This window comes from Acanthochromis polyacanthus, chromosome 4, assembly GCF_021347895.1.
Source record: "Acanthochromis polyacanthus isolate Apoly-LR-REF ecotype Palm Island chromosome 4, KAUST_Apoly_ChrSc, whole genome shotgun sequence".
In the NCBI taxonomy this organism is placed as follows: domain Eukaryota; kingdom Metazoa; phylum Chordata; class Actinopteri; family Pomacentridae; genus Acanthochromis; species Acanthochromis polyacanthus.
Window position 1 is genome coordinate 28,998,684 of NC_067116.1, and position 18,112 is coordinate 29,016,795.

At 38.0% G+C, this 18,112-nt stretch overlaps 1 protein-coding gene across 3 annotated transcripts in view; it reads right to left on the reverse strand.

Annotated features, from left to right (window-relative positions):
• Positions 1-18,112, reverse strand: part of LOC110966177 (inactive N-acetylated-alpha-linked acidic dipeptidase-like protein 2) — a 580,988-nt gene that overhangs the window by 81,953 nt on the left and 480,923 nt on the right. The gene's annotated exons all lie outside the window — the stretch shown is intronic.

The following is an 18,112-nucleotide window of genomic DNA, read 5'->3' on the forward strand; positions in this document are numbered from 1 at the left end:
TTGCTCAGGGACTGGAGATGAAAGTAGTCAATAGCAAAATCTGTTACAAATAAGTAAAAAAATAAGTGAAAACAACCACAAAACATGACTAGAAATTAGCTGGAAAAAGCCATTTGAGAGGTAATGTAGCCACCAGCAGGGTGTGTCAGAACACCACTGCTTACCTCAGTTCAATAAAGCCATTGGGTATCATCAACCATTGGATTTGAGTTTGTTGTAGGTGTATCATCTTTCCTTATTCATATATTCATTCATGAAACTGAGTTTTTCTTTTGTACTTTTCACTTTGACAACTGTGCCAAACCTGTAGCTTTGTGCCTCCACTTGAACTGACCTTTGCAGCACCAATGAGCTACTGAGCAGAGTGAGCCAGGAAACAGCGTTACAGTAATCATGCATAATATCTTATGCACTTCATTCAACTTACACATTATGATGCATTTTTTGTCCATTAATGAACTAAGCTGGAAAGCTACAGTGAGCGATACATGACACAATAACATGCAGTCTCATATTCTAGTGATGTGAGGTAAGGCATAGTCATTTCAGAACTACAGATTTAAACCTCTAAAGAGCCACTGGCTAGTTTGTTTTTGGTGTCGCAAAAAAGTGAGACTCTCGAATCCCAATTTAGCATTGGCAAGTCTTTGAATTTTAAGGTGGAACTGAAGAATGCAGGTAAATGACTCACAAGCACTGAATATTTCATGACATCTTAACCAAACTGTCCCCAAACCATGCCCAAAATAACTTGCCTCAAGGGAGTGGGCAGATTTAATTACATGCCCTGTACCTTCGCATTCTCCACACATTTAGTCCAAGTGCTTTGAGTTTGAAGTGAAAGTCCCCCAGTATGGCAGTGATTAGAGACTATGTGTGCATACATATATGATTGTGTGAGCATGCATATAAATGACTGTTTCCTCAGTATGTTTATAACTTGTGCGTGTCCCCAACATTTTGTAAAATGGTGTGTTTGAAAGTGTTTAATGTCAAAACTGCAATGTAGAGGGTAGACATACTGAAAAGGGCAGATCAAGGGAGAGCTGCAATTAGAGAGTAAAAAAAAAAGTAGACAGAGCTGAAAAAAGAGTTGGGGGCATGGAGGACTGGGTCGAGGTAAGATGGATTGCAAGGTCTGTATTATGCAGGTGTCTGGTCATCCTTAAATGAGTTGTGCCCCCCATAACAGGTGGTAGACCCACTGAAGGTGGGTCCCTGCATGATAATAGTAGCAATATATTTTAATGATCCTGGATCCCTTGATAACTGACTATATTTGACTTTGTAACCCGGCTGAAAGCTTAAAAGAGTTGGGAGGTGCTGGACCTTCAGAGCAAGTAGCCACTGTGTCTTTGTCACAGTTGACTTATTAAAGATACAATTAACTACACGTTGTGGCCACAGTTAACTGAGACACAACCTCTAAACCACTAGAACCAACCCTGTCTCCCAGATTATGTTAATCCACAACTAAACTGCATTGTCAAATATGCTTTGAGGTATACATACTTCCTAGTGGATTACATTTGTTTGTGATGTATTGGAAAATCTTCTCAGCTTAACATATGTTTGCCCTTCATTTAAGTGCTTTACTGTCACTACTTTCTAATCAGCCAACCATACATACTGTAGACTGGGCATGACTCATCACCCTTGTAACTCAGAAAAACAAGGAGAAGCTTCAAACACGTTTTGAAAGGGCTGTATTGTCCTAAAACTGAACCAAAAATTGAGTGAAAACCAAAAGTGAGTAGAAAGGGAAAACAAAACTTCAATCTAAGAATATGGATGGTTCCACATGGTCTCTTGAGTGAAAATCCTCTTCTTAACTCCTGCCACATACTTTGTGTTTCTTTATTACTACATATCAACATTATCTTTCTGGGTCTCTTTAGTAAAACTAAACTGGACTTCTCTTTTAGGTTTTTGAAGATGCTTCATCTCTCCTCCCTGAGGATTCTTCAGTCCTGTGATTACATCCAGAATAGTCATCCTTATTCTCAGTAACTAGACCAATCAAGTGCTTAGCATAGTAACGCAAAACAACTGACAATATCACAGCCTTAGGTTTTTTGATTGAAATACATTTATAGATGTTGACCCTCTAAATTGTTTGTTCACGACAGACCCCCAGGAGAAGTCAGAGAGGCCACAGTGCCTCAGGAGTGCAAGTCTTATCTCCAAAAAAGGCACTTAGGCTTTACAAGCAACAGCACAGAGATAAGTCCAATCTATCAATACACAAGCCAAGACTTTGATCTTAGTGGATGGAAAAGCCTCTATTTTCCCTCCCCCTTTTTGGTCTGCTATAATCTCTATTTTATGGCTGTTTTAATGTTCCCCTTTTCTTGAGCATCTATTGAGAAAGCAGTGGACAAGGCTAGGAAGCAGTTGCATTACATGCACACACAAAAGTCAGCCTTATTTTGTAGAGTAATCAGATTACTTTGGTTCAAACAATAATTCTGTTCTGGATTATGAGTACAAAGGTACAGAGAATAAAAGCATTATGGAGCAGTATTTATTAAACAAAGGCTTTACAGTAGTTAGGTTTGAAAGAATAAATTCAAAGTTATTGAGAGTGCTGTAGAACCGTCATGTTGACAGTAAGCCAGAATATGAGTCAAAGATGTGAATTGAAATAGACAGAAATTCTTAAGCAAAGAACAGAAAGTATGTGCCTCTCAGTGGCATTGGTTTTCAACAGAAGATGCCAAGGGTGGATAACTGACCAACAGAGTTCAGCAGCTTTGTGAGTTCTATCAGAAAATAAATCCAGTAAGGTCAAAGTCCATCTGTGGTTGTAGATTTAACCAATAAATTACAGATTTTCAAGTTTTTTTTTCCAATCCATTTTTCTAATCCATTTGTATCTAAAAGCAGCTTAGATGTTACAACACCACTGCTTCCTCGAGAACGTGTTGATCTATGACGTCCCTGCCTCTCTCCACCCATCCAGTTTGTTACAGTGGTAGCACACCAGCTCAGTTGCATCTCTGCTCAAACATTGAAAACATTTTGAAGAATAATAATGATACAGGAAGTCTGACCCTGCAAGATGACAAGATTAGTTCCTGAAGTTTTTTATGTATTAAACCCTAGAACCTTGAAGTGGAAATGCTTTAATATGATGTTGAATCTCTATTTCACTCATGTTTTCTAGCATATTCAAAACAACATATTGTCATACAAACTAGATAAAATCCTGATTTTTAGTTGAGGAGGTCATTTGAAAAGCTTGCATTTCTTTGACTCAAGGATAATTAGATCCCACTCAAGATGTCAGACAGAACCTCAGAACAAGCTTCAGTATTACACACCACCAATTTATGAACAGCTGCAATCAAAATGACTTTTATTGTGTAGTTGTTTTTTTTGTATCTCAGTCATGTGATTATCAACAGGCAGCTGACGTAGTGTTCACTTGTAGTCATAGTTACAATGATGCCGTGCCGCTATCTTACAATGGTACATAAACCTTCAACTAAAATGTGGCTCCAGACAATAAGGCACATCACTGCCAAAATCTAATCAAATGGTCCTTGAGTCACTTTTAACCTTCTCTGAAAATTTCATCTAAATCTTTTAGTCTGTTTTTGAGTAATGTTGCTAACAGACAAACAGACGAACAAACAGAAAGACAAACGAAAGACAATTGTCATGTAACTCCACCGTTCCTTGACGGAGTAATGATAGAATCATGAGTCCAAGGGGAGAACTGGTTTTCAGAGTTTGGATCATGATTCTATTCCAAAAAAATGATCTGATCTTTTTGCCCATCCTTAATCACATGAAAGACTAAACATTATCAATTTAATTTGTATTCTGTTCTATATCAAATTCCTTTCCTATTCATCTCTTTAGCATATATATAAATTTCCTTCCATCACATTTGCTTCTATCATCCTTTTTTCCCTGTTATCGTTGTTTTGGTGTCATCGCCTGCTGTCTTTTCATTCTTTTCATCCTCTACTACTTTTTTCTCCTCGATTTGGACCTTAACACTTGTTTATTTGCATTTTTTCTGTCTGTTTTGCTTTGGTTAACTCCTCCAGTCCTCCATTTGTCACTTCATTTTCTCTGCTGTTTACACCAATCAATGTCTCTCTGGGAGACACATTTAGTCTTCATCACCATCACCTTCATCTATATTTGCAGGCTTATCTGCTATTTTGTCATTCTCCCTCTGTCCCCATGTTCATTTCTGGGCCTGTTTGCTCTATTACCATTTACCCTTCCTTTCTCTCTGTCTATTTTCTTACTTTTTATCTCCCACTTTGCCTCTCTTTGTGTTTTCCTCAAAGACAAGGACATAAAATCAATGTCAATGATATAATTGCTTGTAAATATGGTCCAAATGTCTTGGGAAGAAAAACCTGTTGAAAAATGAATGTCCTGAGGCACCATAAGTCTTTCAAGTCCTTAAGACTTTTGTCCTCTGTGCTCTTCTTCTGCACTAATGGTCTGCTCCTATGCTTTGATGGAAGTGCCTTCAACTTTTGACATCTGACTGACCATGGACTTACAATGGTTTACGTACAGCAGCTGAGCAATAGGCAGAGAAATCCCTCTGCGGGTAAAAAAAAAAATAAAAGAAAAACTGCAGCTATCATCGAGATGAAGGCACTAGTATTCTTCAGATGAAGTCCTTTTTAGATCTATAAACAGCATCTGAAAATTCTCCACTCGCACCTTTCAAGTCAAAACTGAAGGATCTGCGGAAATTAAAGAAGCATGTCCGTTTTACACAGTGCCTGGCTATGTGTGGATGTGAGAAAGTATGCAGGGATTCAATCCCAAGCTTCCTTTTCATTCTTCACAAAGCCGTTTTCATTACTTTTCATGTGCACAGCTGTGTTCAACATAGTGAATACCTTTAAGGAGGGCCTTCAAAGAAGTGTGTGCTGTTACCCCATATGTGCAAATCATTGTCTGTTAATGACTGCAGTCTTTTTTTTTTGTTTGTTTTGCCAGCAAAAACCCTGTGTGATGTGCTTCTTCAGCGATCGACCTTCACAACGTTTTTAATTCGGGGAAGAAGATGATCGAATACATGCATGGATGAAATTGTAAAGTAGTGAAGTCATAACTTGTTAGTTGTTTGGTTGGGTTTAAGCAACAAAACCGTGTGGTTTGGTAAAGGAAGGTATACTGTTTTGGTTGACACACTTCAATTCGATAGCAACTGCTAGTTTCATGACATGTTTGAAGTGTCTCCTTCATTCCCTTTGCGGGAGTCCTGCCCAATCTAATACATGATTGGCTGGCTGAAGAGAAATGATATTAAAGCAATGCAGTACATTCCAAGAAAATACTGATTTGAAACCTATTTGTGCTACATCACAAACAAAAGGAATCCGGCAGATAAAATATCCCCCTCAAAACATAAATGAGAATGCAGTTCAGCGGTACAGATACATATTTTTTGGGAAGACAACGCCCCATATTTTGTGGATAATATTGTTGTCCTCTATGGCTAAGCTTCAGTTAAACTGAGGCAAAAACCCCAACTTGGTTAAGGTTGGGGAGAGATCAAGGTCATTGTCTGAAGAAACAATGACTCTGAGTGTTGCTAATGGCAAGACTGTCTTTGCTTGTTGGGAAACCAAAAACATGGGTCATGTGAAGTTTACTAAGGACTTAATTTGTGGTGAGGACCCCCTCAATTAGTAATATAGGAAAATAATGGATTGTGACATTTCTGCTTGTGGGTAATGTGGATTGCATAAGCTTGGGACATGTCATCATCCACTTGTACTAAATATCACATTTATGCATAACAGCTACTGTGCATATATATGCATCTGTGTTTGACACAAGCCTTCCCAAATTGTTTATACCCAGCAGTGTGCAGAAGCGGTAAGGGAACCTGCCAGTGTCGTTGGCCTGATCAATGCCAGTTTCACCTTGCCAAGTCAGGGGCTGCCAACTCGTACACGACACCATGCTTAAAAAATTTGCTACACAGAGAATAGTGCACACCGAGAGGCCATGGGAGACAAGAGGAGAGGGAGAACAAAGAAAGTGAGAATGAGGGAGAGATGCATGCTGTTGCCACCTGCCACCCCGAACCCTTCCAACCAAGCTGCGTTCAAAACCGCACTTGACAAATGAGTACAGGGACACAGAGCATAGGCAAAGTCCCTGAGCTACAACACTAACAATGCACATACACCATTCCATAGAGAGTACGGGGGTGGGTGGGTGTCAGTGTATGTGTGTGTGTGTAAGAGAGAGAGGGGGAGATAGAGGGAGAAAACACTGAGGCAGCGCTAAGAGAAAATGAAACAACTCTACAGAGCTATACAATATATCACTTCAATTAATTCTCAAACCATGCTCTAAATAATTAAATTGGAGAACAGTCACTGAGCATTTGCATCGGGTCTTCATCTTTCTCTTTCTGCAATACCAAGTAAACAGAGGCTGCTACTGTTTTGCTTTTCAGAAGCATCTGTCAGCTTATGTCCGACATTTGCCGAGATGCAGTGCTCAACAAGAGTGAGTACATTAGTGTGCAATATTATTTAAATGACATATCATTCAAAATTGCATTACTTTACAGTAATTACATCACGTCTAAGTATCTGCTCCACATACAACTTAAAACTACAGTTTAGATTTACTGTATTTGAAATATTTCTCTTTGTAGGAACGCAATGCAATAAAAGTCAGTACACCTTTCATTACTAAGACTGACATCACTTATTTTTTCAATACTTTGTGTATCTACGCTTACTTGGACAACAGACTCAATCCTCCTTAGCGTAGAGGATACCAAATTTCTGGAGAGATGTTCTCCCTGAATTCTTTTCAGCTGTACAGAGTTGTGTCTTTAAAATATTCCAAAGGTATTCTATTGGATTCAAGTAAGGCAACATATCATGATTTTAACCTTTTCTTTCTATAAAACCTCTTGTGTGATTTTGGCTGTTTGCTTTTGTTTGCTATAATGGTGAAATATTCTTTTCTTTTTAATTCTTTGAAGAATAGGAGTCATTTTGTCAGCCTGTACTTTGGTATACATCCACAGGCATTTATAGTGTATCTACAAATGTTCTCCCCTAACCCCTTTTGCACTCATGCAGTCCCACATCATCACAACCCCATGTCTGTCCTTCACTGTCAGGATTATGCATTCACTGTGGTTCTCCTGGCCAGCTTTAGACAAAATGCTGCACCCCATCTGAAACAAGCAAATCTATCATAGTCTTATCTGACCCAAGACTCTGCTCATGAAATTCACCAGGCTTCTTTTCATGTTCTTTAGGGAAAGTTTTCTTTTGCAGTTTTGTGCCAAAGGACAAGCAAGGCTCATTTTATTAAATGCTATTGATAGAGGTTGATGTTAAGCAGTGTTCCTCTGACCAGTCACGAAAACTCTGTTTTTCATTGATAATTCCTGTGCCAAGTCTGACGCTCTTTCTTGTGTGTTTTTCAAAGCTAGATTGTGCCAATACTGCAGTGTCCATGGCTCCATTTTTGAAGGACGGCCACTGTGACTCTGATTAGTGCTACTACGGCTCATTCTATCCTTCCTGATTACAGTTGCAGCTGACTTTTGACTGATTTCTAATTAGTCTTTTATTTGTTTACGAGAGAAAAAACATGTCAAACTTATAAATAATACAACTACTGAGAGGGGACAGTTTCACATAAGACAATGAAATGATATTGCACAGGGCTGTACCCGCTTCTGTATACTGTACCATGGACTAGCATGTTGTCAGAAAGCAACTGTGCATTTACTTTAACTGCCAAAAAGGTTTTGTTTATCTTTTTTTTTATTTTGTCTTACTTCTCATAATAGGTCAATTCCACTCTCTACTTTCTTTTAATGCCTCTCAATTTTCACATTAGTATTTGCATTGTGATTAAACTCCATGACTTTATAGAAAACTTGCTTGACTGTAAGTGAAGACATCTTGTGCCCTTTCACACTGAAATAGAAAGGGAATTTCAGTTTTTTTTTTAACGCTGTCTGTTCAGTGACTCAGTTGGAATTCAGCGTTTAAATGAGCCCAGCTTTCTGTAGCGGCATTCTTTATTTAATCTTTGTGTAGAATTACTTTTATTATTGTTTGTTATTTGCTGGTGCAGCGTACCAGCTTCCTCAAAGTCCTAATCAAGGTCTTTTGCTCCACTGAACAATGGCTACTCAAAACAGTATGATGTAATTAGTGAAAAAAATTATCTTGTGTTGCTCTGATTTTCACATTAACAACCAAACATTTTTCAGCATGTCCTGCCAGTATTAAAATGGGTTTTATTTATGGGATTTATTGATTTGACCAGAGGGGTCTTTAAGTGAAAATGGTAATAAGATTTCACATACAAACCAGTGGTTCAGTATATCTAAAATATGTTTTTCTGCCCCTTTAAATATTTTCCTTTCTCATGTGACCTAAATCTTCATGAAGCAAATAAGTCAATATATAAAAATTAACTTACATTAGTTTCATTATGCAGTGAAGGAAACCGCAGCATGCACTGTAAGAATGTGTTTGTTTTGTTTTTGCATGTCTGTCCTCAAGATATTGTGTACTGATATGTAGTGAGACTTTGTGACATTTCAGAAAACACACACAATTGTGCTTCCACCTCTTCAGAGGACATTACATTGACTTGCGTTCATTTTCATCTCAGCCTAATCATTACCTCTACACGCCTAACCCTTACCCTAACCTCAAGCTGTGTTTTCTGCCCTAAATGTTTGATATATGCTGTAGGAAGTTTTTGTCCTCAAAAATGGGGCTTGCCTCCCCAAGGTGCCTGTTTAAATGGCTTTATGTCCCCACAACATGAGTAATACAAGCACACACACACATGCCACAAAAAAGGTCACACAGGCTTTCTGTCTGTCTTTATTCCCCTTCCAATCTGAATATTTAACATGGGGAATAACATCTCTGCCACCTCCCATTCGCCCTTCATCATGACGTGTTGTGTCAGTGTACTCTTGGCCTTGTGTTTTTATGCAACTGTCATTCTCGCTCCCTCTCTCTTGCTCTCTCTCTCCTCCTGTCTTTTTACAACCTGCACAAATAACATCTGGCGCTTTGCCTGATCTCCAAGGATGTGATGATTAAGGCCAAACGACAACCTTATTTGTCCTCTGCCCACCATGGCTGCAACCTTCCTCATGGACACACAGGTGAGCATTAACACCGACAGGGCACCTCTCTGCCATAAAACATGTTCTTCAATTAATACAATAAAAATTCTAATTTATGTGTAACTAGGCTTTAAGAGTAACAAAACACATAGAATGTCATTTAAATGAGAATACAGAAAAGGTAACTGTCCTCTGTTAAATTCACACAAACTGACATAATGACGTTTCCGACAGATTTAATAAAATTGGGCATTATTATAAGGATTACAATTTCAAAACACATTGGTAAATCAGATAAATGATGATATACTACCAGGTCAGGATTGCTAACTTTTATTTAGTGTGAGGCACCTGTTTAAGGACGGTCCAATCCCTGGTGAATCATTACTACTAGCTATAACTAGAATGTTAAGACAAACAAACACTGAAAGCAAAATTGGTGAATGAAAGCCACTGTTGAAAAAAGCTCATATTAAATCTAGACTAGAATTCAGCAGAAGGCATGTGTGAGACTCTGAACTCAACTAGAGGGAGTTTTTTTTTGGTCTGTACACTGTCACAAACACAATATCCCCACTGTGAAGCACGGTGGTGGCAGTATCATGATGTGGGGATGCTTTTCTGCAGCAGGACCAAGAAGGTAGAGATGAACGTCACTGCAGCAAAGTATGTAGTAAGACTCACGTGCAATCTGATGCCGTTTGCAAGACAACTTCGTGGAAGATTTGTTCAACAGCAGCCAAAGCTACACAGAAATGGTTTAAAGACAACAAGGTGAATGTTCTGGAGGGGCCGAGTCAGAACCCAGACCTCAATGCAATAGAGAATTTGTGGCTGGACTTGGAGAAAGACTGATTATTCTCAGCCCTCTTGCAACTTGACAGACCTTGTGAAGTTTTGAGAAGAAGAATGGCTGTCAAGAGAAGCAATAACATGGAAAAACTTTCAAGGAGGCGACATACCTTTTCTCAGTACTGAACATAGTGGCAGCATGAAAGCAGAATCCATATAAATGCATCCAAAACTAATTTATACACGTGGGTCAACAGAGTACCTTTATTAATAATGCTACTTAGAAATTGTCTCCAACGTGGATACAGGATTGACCAAGACCTGACTGCAAGTCACACTGCGCACTTTTCTTCTCCTTAGACAGGTGAGCTGTCACACACAGAGCAACAGTTTATCAGCCACAGTCTAATCATTTGTTTCACAGCAGCCGTCCTCAGGTTGAGTCCTGAGCTCCGTTATGCCATCGGATATTTTTATCTCACTGTCAGGGAAAGTCTGATCCATTTATTGAAGTGAAAAAATATATTTTTGTCATGTCAAGTTCTTTATTAGGGATATTTTTTCACAGTTTCATGGTCTCACAGTCGCATATTTGCAGCAGTGACGTTTCAGTGCATACGTCTGCTTCCCATTTAGAAAATGACCACTCGTCATTAAAGTAACTACCAAAATGAAGCTACAGGTAATTCAGCAACAATGAAAACACATTTTCAGATCAGCTGCTGTAATGATAAATTATGATTATATGTGACTTTTCAATATTGTGGAAAAACAGGACATAATGATAAAAAAAGACTATTTAGGTATTAATTACTATTAGAAATCAGTTCAAATAATTTTATCTAGTCAAACAGTACCTTGCTCCCTGCTGTCTAGAATCACACCCCAACTGGTAGCTGAGAGGCAGCAAGCCGGCCATGCACACACATTTTCTTGTTTTCATGTGAATACTTGGTATTGAAGTAATCCAAAAGTAAGAAAGTCTTCAAGTTAGATTACTTTAATCTTATGCAACTTGGATTAAGTTTGTAAGTGCTTTTTTAAAACAAGTCGTAATAATATTAGAATATGCTTTTAAAATAATCCTCCCGATTATAGAAGAAAACCGGTATGTATTTGTCAAGTATTTACATATTTTCTGAAAACCCATGTCCCTCGCAGTCAAAGTCCACCACACACATATTCAGACTGTGGTGTGTACACTCATCTCCAGCCACCTGTGGTTTTGTTCTAACTATGAAGGACAATTTGCTCCATTTTCATTCTGAAAAGCACATTGTGTTTGGTGACCCCTTTATTCCCAGCACCGCTCCACCCAACTTCAGCATCAGTAGAGCTATAATCAGTCAGGAGGCTGCAAACACCTATGGAGGGTCCATAAAGTGCGATCACGAGTGCTGCAATTTAATGTCACTGTCCAGAGCTGACAGAATCGATTTTTAGCATGAGTTTAGTTCAAAACACACCAGCCTCTTAAGAATACGTCAACTGATGAGACTAGCTCACACAGTTGGGGTACAGCAGTCAGGTTGTGTTGATGGAGAATGCCATTCAACTGCTGCTTTGATGGAAGACTACACTGATGGTAGGAAATTGGACAGGCACATAATCTAAGTGTTCAAATATTTGCACTGAGCATATATATCATGGATATCAGTGACAGGAAAACTGGAAATAAAACAGGTAAGGGCGACTTTCAGATGAAGGACACTAATATTAACAACAAACATTTAGGACAGCATGCTAAAGAAAAAATAATGTGTTGAAAGGTAACAGACATCAATGGCAGAATCCTGACAATTATTTGTGCATCAACAGTTGTATTATTCTATATTTTAACAGAAATTGTTAATCGTGTGTGATTTACAGGTGTATATTTGTTTTCAAATTGCATTTTTAGCAGCTCATCCCATTGTTGTCATGTCTGTTTGTGACGTTAAGACAGAATGTAATCAAGTAACCAACCTAAGAATCAAGACATAAAAGAATCTATTTAATTTAGTATTTTTTCTGAAAATGTGAAAAATGTTCAAGTTAATAAAAATTTGTTTCAGTAACAGAATAAATATAGACCATAGAAAACATTTTTATGAATTCATTTAACATTTGCACATTTATGGTTTTCATATTGTAGATATACCATTAATAATAGACACACTTTTAAATAATAGTAATAGTACTTCTTTAAAGCATAAATAAGAGGAAAACACACACATTTTCCCCATAGATAGACCATTAAAATGTGTAAAACAAGCTGCAAAACCTGGTCCCTCTTATTCTCAATGCAGATCAGACACTTTCTATATCATTCACTAGTCTAAACCCTCTTTCTCCTGCAGTCCACCTGGCCTTTAGCCTTCCTATGCAAAAGAATCGTAAGGTAACAGTTATTGTTCACAGTGCTTCATCTTTGCTTGTTAAAGAGCATGCTAGTCAGTGCATATTACATATGAAGTCAATCAGTTCTGGTAATCCTAAACATTGTCAGTCTTTGCTGTCAAAGTGCAGTCTGAAAGTGAAACGGCTCAGTAAATGTCAATGTTGAACTGCCTTATTTCTCCTACTTAAACTGGCTTTACAACCTCACATCATCAAAAGCATTATGCTTTAAAAACTGTTCAGCTGCTGACAGAACGACGCTCCTATCAAGTTTAATTTCTTTAATTTTAGTGAATCTATTTTCTTCAGTTTTGTTCACTGTAAAGTGATTCTGGAACAACACCTGGCCTTGATTAAAGGTAAGAAATACACAAAACAAGCCCAGTTTCTTATTGCTTATTGAAAGCAATGCTATGACCTTTTGGCATTACTGTCAATCAAGCACATCGAGGGTCAGAGGGGTCTCTGAATATACAGTCAGGCTTATCTGACTTACGCCTGTAATTGTAGATCAGAGGTTTAAATCTGTGAGAGAAGAGGAGAGATGAGTCAAACATCCTGCTTGAGGTGAAAGGAAAATATGTGCGTCTGCGTCCTCAAACAACAAGGGGTTAGTTACTGTAGTCCAGCCTCAGAGCAAAATGTGTGATAGCCGTGTTGGTCCACAGTACAAAATGTATTATTTTCACAAAAAAAGGCTGTAAAGTTGTGAGATGCTGACATTTCTTTGGGACTAATCTTGTGGCAGGACCTGTCACCCGATGGCAAAGTAGAAACCAACGGGAGCTTGGTATTTTCACCCACACATGATCTTGTTACGGCCCTGGGCCTTTTGCTCCTTCTCCCTCTTGGTGTGATTAACCTTGTCCTGATTCAATATGCAACTATGGCCGTGCAAGCCTCTGCCTCGGACTTGGCTCTCTTGTTTGTGTGTTTTCTGATAAAAAGACAGACTGTCTACAGTGCCAAGAAATTTTGCCTATTGTAGACCTGTACATTTTTTTTTCACGTGTACGAAACACTCATTTGTCACTGGAAACTGAGTTGTTTCAACACCAAGTGTAAGGGTGCTACCTTTAGTACCTTTTAGTTCTTTTATTAGACCAATTAAGTGAATCTTCGTTTGGTTTCTTTGATTTGAGTAGCATCGTTTTATGTATTGTGCTGGTTCATATAGCTACTTTCCATGCATTAAAATACGTTCAGCTTTGGTGCAACCCTTGTGAAGGAAAAAAAATACTCTCTCATGACTAAGGTAATTCCACGCAGTTGTTTTATGACATCCCAACTGCTGGTGCGTCTGCCAACTACAGTCACTTTAAATCAAGTGTAGGTACCAAGTCACCCCAAATTATCCTACAGGCTGTCACCCTTGATCATAACTGTGACAGTCATGTCCATGTCGATGCTCTCGTTCATGCAACAAAGCAGGTTTTTCAGGTCAGCTTATACTGGATGATGAACTGAGGTGTGTACACAATAAACACATGGGCTGTTACCTGAGTAGAGATGACTACTTTGCATTCCAAATGAGGCTGACAAGAATTGTGAATGTATTTCTCATCTTCTCATGCTGATTGATGGGACTTATTCCTACAATGGCACTGTGTGTGGATGCTGACAGATGCATTTGTCAAGAGAGGTGTCTTTCCATTTAATCACCGGGGTGTGATCACAGACATTGTGGTGGTCAGGACAAGGACTTTTCATGACTATGCGTTTTTAGTGACACTTCAGACAGGAGGCATCAACAGGAGAATCCACACCAATGGTATGTCCCTAGATTCCTGTTTTTATCTTTTATCTTGTCAAATTCCACAATTGCATTATAGATATGATTATCAATTTCCCCAAAAACCAAAAGCGCCTTTCAAAAACAGGTTGTATATTTCCAAATTTCCAAAATTGCTCCTGTTAACAGAGCCAGAAACTGTAAAAAACTAAAAAAATATGTGTGATGTAAAGATTTATTGAGAAAACGACTCAAACAAGCAGAACATCATATTCAATCAAAAGTTATGAATGAGTCAGCTGTGACCAACAGCAATCCAACAAAAAATCAGGGTATGTATAGAAAGTTACTTAAACTAATAATTATAGTTGTTTAATTTTGCATACTTTTCATGTGTGACTTTCTCATCGTCACATAAATCAATGCTTCACTTAGTGACTTTAAGAAGTGCTAACAGACTTATTGAAATTGTCAATGCAGCAGAAATTACGCTCTAATTTTGTTTATCTGTGTTTTTCTGGTTCTTGTTTATGTCCTCATTTACTTATGTTGATGTTGGTTAAAAACAACAACAAAAAAATTAAATGAATGGAAAAGCTGCAGAAACCCATCCATTTTGTCATTTCTTACATGACTTACATAATACTAACAATAATGCCGTGTCTTTCAGAAGACTCAGAATTTATCAGCAGTGGTCCTGACCTACACTAACCTCTTCACCCCATGTTAGTGGATAAAGACGGGGGTAATGTGGAACAATCCTACACAATGCCGAGCCACAAGAACGACCTGTCCTGACTTTTTGTATTTGTTTTTGAGGTCAGCAATTTCTCATTCTTCTCTGTGCAGATGAATGAAAGAGGCGTTGAATGAAAATCAAGGGAGAAAAATGAGCTGCCAACTAGGAGCCTTTCAGCCGGGCAATCACCATCCAGCAGGGAGAGGATGGACGTGAAGGTCGCCTGCACGGTGCACAATAACATCATACTCTTCTGGTGTACACACACACATGCACTGTTCAATGATCAAGCCAGTGCTATCACCAACAGTTGGTGTGAATTTAATATCACCGTCATATTTTTGAACAACAGGTGACTGCAGGCATAACTGACTTCCTACTGCATTTAGAAAGAACAAGGAAAAAACAAAAGAAGACATATTTTCTCAGGAATAATCAAGCTTTTCATATTTTTTCTATCATAAAATAGGGAACATTTTCCTTTTTCCTTTTGTTTTCTTTGTTTCTGCTTCGTAACAGTCACAGCACTGTATTTATTATTATTTTTTCTTGACTAATAGCTGTTTGTCTTGCATGATTATATTAATTATGCTATCATTGTTAACCCAGTGAACCCCATAATGCATTGGTGGGTTTGAAAGGATTGCTTTCTTAATCAAAAAAAGAACAGAAAAAAACTGTAAAAGAAGAAAAGAAAAAAGATAATTCTCAGATTTTCAATTTTCTCACATTTCATGAACATAAAATATTTGATTTATAGTTGTTGCAGAAAAAAATAACAAAATCTAAGCCTAAAGTTGTAATATTTAATTGAAATATAAAAATAAACTGCACCACATTCTGTAAAAATGAATACATTTAAAATAAAAATCTGAGTTCCTCTGCGCAACCATCAAGTGAATGATCATTCAGCTCAACAGTCATCTGAAAAAGAAAACCATAGACTTTATGGGTGAACTAAAGGTGGAGCAGAGAGGAAACACTCAGGGAGATTACAAGGAAAACAAAACATATTTGATCACTAAAATAAATGCAGCATGGCTCTCAGAAAGTACACAGAGAAGCAGGTGTTAGCAAGTTGTTGTAAGCCTTTTGAAATATTTTTCCAGAACTGATACACTGTGTGAACAGGGCCTATTGTGTAGAGGTTGTAAATATGGCTACTCTTATATCGTCATGTGTAGCATATTTTTCCAGTTTCGGGAACATAGTTGTGCTGCTTCCACTGAGGTGCAGGAATGTAAGAAAAATGAGCTCACAGTGAGTAAAAATGTGTTTAGAATGCCCACTGCTTGAAGTTCAGAGAGTTAATGTGCTGTTTTGTGAAATGTAACTGAATAGGAAATACTTTCGGCACTTCACTTTAATGTGAAGCTATTAACTGAATGGTTGAAATTTTTAAATATAATAATAGAAAATATTACAAGCACATAAGCTTCTCGGGTAAAAGAAGAATAACAAGAGTACAAATTAGTCGTGAAGTCAACATCTGCTTTGCACTGGCATCCAGCTCTGACCCACGCATAGGTGCTGCTGGGCAACTTTTTAAAATCTCCAAAACAGCACAGACAGAATAGCAGGAGTCTAAATACACAGATAACAGCTGACCAAAAGAAAAATTTCTTCTGTTCAAACCGTCACACGCATCCTGTTTTATAAATCAATCTGCTCCTCTCTTCTCCTTCACTGTCTGCATCACTGAAAAAAGTTTCCTTTGTTTCTCTGAAGGGCATTTTGGGTAACTTTCAATACACAACAGCACGCTAAGCTACTATCCTTCCTAACAGTTCAGCCAGAGCAGTACTTGTAAACTAAGTGTAATTTCACACACATGAGGTGCCAAGCCAAGGTAAGGACGTACCAGAATGAAGTGTCTTCATTTAGAGCCAGGCTCTATAAAAGATAATGAAAATGTCACCATGCCTTATGTAATTTGTAAGCTGACAACTTTCCTAAAGTGGTGATAGCTGTGGTGAACTGGTGGCATTTATAGGCAATGAGAGTGTTTTTCCGAACGGCAGGGGCTGTTTTAAAAAGGTTCTGTTAGCTGAGATAGAAATCCTAATTTGGCAACAGCTTACGTAGGCACTGTGTATTTTATCTGACTTTTACAGAGGTGCCATTGTAAAAGAAAGAATAAGTTAATGGCATTGGAAATAGAAGAAGAAAAAATAAGCCTGTGATCACACAGGATGCATTCAGCAGTGGGTGGATACTGTCCTGGAAGTGCAAATTTGACAAATGTGAAACCACATATTTGCTGTTTCTCAGACGCAGGGTTTTCTTCGTTGGATGTGCCACAGTAAGGAACTGAGAGTAAAGACAGCAGCTTTACAAAATATCAACAAATATCACTGGGCTTCCACTGTCACAGTTAAAATGGACAGTGACTTTTTTATGCGTTACTTAGCTAATGACTCTGCTAATTTCATCTGGTCTGGTCAGTCATCTGGAGTGACTGACAGCAACTGGCTTTGCAGTTGCCTGGCAACACCACCAGCCTGCTGGTGCCGGTGCCTCTGCATGTGTGGAGCACTTCACGTTTCTCAGCCTGACAAAGTAGACTGAGAAAGCTCAAGCAAACTTCCTGGATCCACCGCTATGTGATCATAAAAACCTTCTAGTGGTTTGTTCAGTGTGAAGCGGAGGAAATTGAGGTAAAATGCTTGTTTTTCTTTTTTGAATGAAAGTGAGTGAATCTCTCATTTCTAAAACATAAAATTGAAGCAAGTTAGCAATTTAGCTACATTTAACCTCTTCAATGTCATCAGGTTCTGCATGCTTTTTGTCCCTGGGCTTCATTTTAACTGCAATATAAAATCCGCCATCTCTGTGGAAACAGCACAACCACAGCTAGAAGTAAAGAAAACTTTTGTGCCGTATGACAAATTTATAATAAAAAATAAAAGGAAAGATGTTTTTTTTGTTTTTACAAAAAAAGTGATATATAGATTTATGCATTTATTTTCTCTCACAAATTTGGTAGAGTTTGGTGGAATAAACATTATTTTAATATAACATCAAAACATGATGAATAGCGATGATCGACAGGCAGCCTAATGTCACTTGATCACTGAAATAGCTAAACAAATCAAGTTCAAAATATAAACGCAATTATCATATTAGATGTTTCAAATGTTGTATTATTTGACCACCTTTAAAGTTAAATTTGATTTTCCAGGCAGAATCATAGACTGTATATAAAAAAGGGACATAGTCAATATTTTGTTCAGAGTCTGCATGGATTTAACCAATTAGAAGCTACAAGCTATCAGCAAAAATAGACAAAGCCACGTCAATATGAAACCAACAAGTGATTCACTTCAAATCCAATGATCCCAAATCACCTTTT